This window comes from Aplidium turbinatum, chromosome 16, assembly GCF_918807975.1.
Source record: "Aplidium turbinatum chromosome 16, kaAplTurb1.1, whole genome shotgun sequence".
NCBI lineage: Eukaryota > Metazoa > Chordata > Ascidiacea > Aplousobranchia > Polyclinidae > Aplidium > Aplidium turbinatum.
This window is the reverse complement of record NC_137487.1, coordinates 2,364,371-2,369,568: the sequence shown is the minus strand read 5'-3', so window position 1 is coordinate 2,369,568 and position 5,198 is coordinate 2,364,371.

The following is a 5,198-nucleotide window of genomic DNA, read 5'->3' as shown; positions in this document are numbered from 1 at the left end:
TAATTCTATTTGAATAAGATTGAAAATATTCAAATATAATTCTATTTGAATACGATTATACTGAAGAAGCCACACTTGTGTAGCAAAAGCTCTATATTTTAATAAATTGATTTTTCTGAAGTGGTGTGATATTACTTATTTTAAATTAAGGTTAACCATATCATTTTTATGTCTTTGTGAAGTCATAATGGCTCTGAAGTCATAATTGTTATTCCTAACTTCACAATAGCTTAAATATAATTATTAGCTTGCAATGGGTATGCCAACAGTTAATGTGATAAAAGCACTTAGAGAAAAGTTCAGTGAAAGATTTTTCATTTCTTGGTAAATAAACAATCACTTTACAAAATGGAGCCAATCAGAAAAAAATTTATGCAATCATGGGGGAGTGGGGGGGGCTTAAAGTTTGAAGAACTTTTAAAAAATAACATAAGGATTTTCATATCAAGCAATTATTTTTTTGATATTTTAATAGCATAATTGAATTCCTCACCCATGAGAACATGGGAATAGACACTTTGTTCATCATAATTGGACAAGAAATGGTGACTTTAGAGTATTTTCCCAAAATATTCCCACGCACAATGGCGCCACTAGTGGCAAAAATGTCAAATTTTAAATTGCGATAACTTGAAAACGACAAGAGGTATCAAAAAAATTCCAACAGATATTAATATTATTCTAAAATATGTACCAAATATGTAAAAATGAAGAAAATCTAAGAGATGGTGGTGTTCACCATTTGTTGAATTATAATGGAATGACTCTGATGCCATGTCATGTACATACTGAAAGGAATAACTTTCCTTGCTTCCAGAATGCTTCTTGAATGGCACCATGTTGCTTCTCGAAATATGTCTTAAATCATGAGACCAAAAAGTTAAAGAAATATGGCAGGTGCAACAGAAAATAATGAAGTATGCCACTTCCACAACGCCACATTCATCAAAAAAATAATAATTCCTCCTACTTTGTGATGTCTTAAAACCCAATTTATATCAAAAGGTGATGATTGCCCTTGAAATAACAATCAAAATGTGTCACATCAGAAGCACAATTGCAAGGTTTTGTGAAGAGATTTTGGCATTTGTCAAATGAGTACCGTACCGACCATGTTGACAAATTTACACATTTCATCAGTGGCGCGGGAACTATTTTTCTCTAGGGGGGCTGAAGCTGTCGTAGTGTTGTCAGCTTCTGGGGGGCTTCGCCCCCCAGACCCCCCTTACATGGAGGACATTTACAACTGGGCATTCGGTCTCCTCCTGTGCATAAAAAAAATAAAAACGACGCTAAAACACACACGTTGCAAATTGTAACAAATGAAGAACGGCAAACAGCAAAGCAGCTGTTCAGGAAATTAAAATGAAAACGAACAAATTAGAAAGTTATATGAAAACGACAGTTTGTAGAAATGAGCTCTCACGCGCTTCCGAAGATTGATTTTCGCTCAGGTGTTTTCTCTATAAACTGTGTCATAAGTTCTTTGACATCAACAGTGTCCAAAATGTTTTGGTGGACAAGCATCAACGCAAGATGAGTAGCCTACCGTAAGTCGTTTTTGTGTCATTGAGCTTCTCAACCACGTTTTCAGGCGTCTTAGAGCAGAAAAAGAACGTTGTGATGATGCAACCGAAACCGAGAGGCAAAAGCAGAGCTCCACGAATTTTCGCATTTCTTTGAAAAGATTTAGTGTTTGAGGGTTTAGTTGCAATAGTATCTCAGCAACCTTTTGAACGGAGTTTGCGGTTTTTCCACTTACAACATCGCTGAGCAAAGTAGGCTATGTTCCGTTTTTAGGCTATCTTTTCTGATGGCATTGGGTAAGCTGATCTCAGTATCAGATCTTTCCTCACCGTTTGCATAGATCAAAAGGACCTTCTCTCTGTTGGCTGCTGTAAGCAGATCCGCCTGGTCGAATCTTCGATCAAGCTCAGCTTGAACCAAATCAAGGGCTTCGATGTATTGCCGTTTCTACGCTCCTTCTCCCGCAGACGACAAAGCATCCGATTCCTCTGTGTTTCGAAATCTTGCTAGAGTTTTTCTCACTCGGGGATCCTTTGGCGTCTTTAGGTTATTGACAGACGCAAAGACGTTCGCTGCTTCCATAAGCTTGGAAATGGATTCATCTTTTCTGAAATTTTTGATCCGTTCGCGGAGAGTGGTGATTGATTCCAAAGCTGAAGAAGCAAAGATCTTTGGAGCTGTCTTGCGACGGCTTCTGCTGGCTGAAAAACTTCCCCGCTGCAGATAATCGCAAAATAAAGCCGCGTCGTGCGTGCTTGTTTTACCAAGCCGAATATGTTTGCACGAGCGTTTCCTCTCATTGCACTACGCAGTGTTTCTTAACCGGGGGTGCTAGCACCCCTTGGGGGTGCTGGAATAGACTGTAGGGGGTGCTAAATGCATGCAGTATAATATCAAAAAATGCCATTTTAATTTTCTGCATTTTTTTGTTATTCTGCCAGTATCAGCAGTTGTCATATCAATGATTGCTGTTTCGAAGTAGCCTATATGATTTGCTGTCATTGTAGTCATCTCCCAGTCAAATACTCAAATTGATCTTGAGTAGATTGTGCGAACTTATCTGGTGGGTGTTTTGTTGTAATATTGTTGCTCACCTCTCGCTTCTAGAAACCACCATGGCAAAGTATCCAGAGTGGATACAGCAGCCTTCTTGGCAGACATGAGTGATCATAGGCTAATAGACTAAAGGAGAAGCTATGATTGACATGCCGGTGAATCAGAGTTGTGGGACAAACTTTCGTCCTTCCGCTTGCTGATTTCTGGTGTGACCAATTGACAGCACATCCTGCATTGGCACGAGCAGCAATGGAATTGATCGTCCCATTTCCGACTAACTACCTGTGTGAAAAGGCGTTCTCCACCATGCTCCAAATCAAAACAATTGGCCGGAGCCGCCTTCAGCATGGGTTGCTCCACGATATGAGAGTGGCTTTGACAAACACGAAGCCTCGAATAGAGAAATTGGTCACACATAGCCTAAGCAACAACAGAAATCATATTGATACATGTGTAACTAGATACCCAGCTGGGTAACTTAAATATGCTTAAGTTTGTCCATGTTCTTTTACTATTCTCGGGTTTTCCTATTTCTTTTATCACCAATGACGACAGTAGTTTTGAAGGATAAACAAAATGAGCAATTTGTACTTCGCTTTCCTTTCAATAGTGCAGGCCAAAGTTTAATGGCGGCGTCGAAATTTTGACATGCTATTAGATCACTGGCGGTATATTTTGTATATTTTGTCGCCTAACAAACGGTGCTGTTGTTTTAAGAAAGTTGATTCACTTACATATGGTTATAATTGAATTTCTGTTGGTGAATGAAAGCCAAATACCAAATCCTGAATCAACTTCGTTAAAACAACTGCTCAGTTTGTTAAACAACAAGAGACTTCATTACAAAATATATCTCCAGCGATCTGAAGGCATGTTAAAATTTCGGCCTGTACTAAAGTTTTAGTCGGTACTGTAGTAGTCTTATGTCAATGATAGTTAGGAGGTGCTAGACTGGTCAGGCCTGTTTACAGGGGTGCTAAAGTCAGAAAAGGTTAAGAAACGCTGCACTGCGGTATCTTCTGTCATGTCGGTCAGACTTGACAAAGCAATATCATGTATTATTGTAATGTTCAGAAGTAACCTACGCATGAAATGTAAATATTGCAGAATGATGTCCAATAAACGATGTACCGCCATGTTAGTAGGGAAGGTGGCTAGCAACGCCACTGAGAGGTATAGCTCCCTGTGATTGACGACTCTTTATTGCAAATGATGAGCGCAACACGTAACAAGAACTCGATTTATCGTAGCAATTAGTGTTCGAAAAAATTTCTGAAATTATGTTATGTAGGCCTACCTTAAATTGTCAGAATTTTCTAGGGGGGGCTGAAGCAATTATTAAAAATTCCAGGGGGGGCTGAATTTTCTCTAGGGGGGGCTGCAGCCCCTTGAGCACCCCTACTTCCCGCGCCCTTGCATTTCATGCTGTTTGTTGTACTAAAAAGTTAGACGTTTGAGAACCATAAAACATACCGGATTTAATTTGGTGCAACTGCTGCCTTTAGTTCTATGCTCATATTGTTCAATCATCAATATTCAGGGACATTCTTGCAAAAATTTTAATGAGTTTCTCTTTATCACAACAAAATGTTCTCTGAATATCAAGGTAACTAGGCTGGCTAATAAGGTTACAACAAAGAGTGGTTGCAAAGCCACCGTTGTACACAACACCAAATGACCATTGGCCAGGTCAGGCATGCAGCCTACTAGAGTAAACTACACCCAATCTTACAAAAAGTGCACAGCAGGTAAAAAATACAAAAACATAACTCGCAAATAAATAGTTGACACTTTACAAAATTAAAGAAACAATACAACCTTTCCATTGTTTTAACTTTAATACATGTCAATCTTCACTATCCCCAGAGCCCTGCCATCTTGAAGCAAATCCAGCAACAAGATGCACATATTCCATATGTGATTAATCAGAACCACTGGAAATCATTGTTAGGATTCAGTGGAAAGAACAGAGTCACTTCTTGTATCTTTTGAAGTATGGTAGCCTAGTTTATGTTCCTTTCACATTCTAACCAAAACAACCACTTCTGCAGCTAACAACACTTTATTCCTGCTTCAAGTCACTTTTAAAGCTATTCAAAATTCAACCTATGGATGATATTTGCTAGCATAATGGTTGCAGCATCAACAGCACTGAAAAAATATCATAATCCAATACTGTCTTTGCTGCTAACACTACAATAAACCATATATTGGTAGAGTAAATAGAAGTTTATCCTAAACTCACAAATTATCTGCCACAGTAATGCTATTTTTAACTTTTATGAATTACATATAAATTATTCTAATCTAAGTAAATGAAACAGCTGATGTTGCTCAAATCTCCAGTTGGTCTCCAAACCTTTGGTTCAGTATTGCACACTGCTTTTCAGCAACTTATAACCTAACCTATATAGTTAGATAAGCAAACTGCTATGGTACTTGTTGAGAGTTCTACAGAAAATAAGTAAGCAACTCACACAACCACCATTCTGGCAATGATAGTTTTGCGTGCTGCTACTTACATTGTAGAATGGACACACCATTTGAAACATTCAGTTTGCAGATAGCTAGGATAACACCCTAGAGACCAGTTGTATGTCTACTCAGTTGCTGTT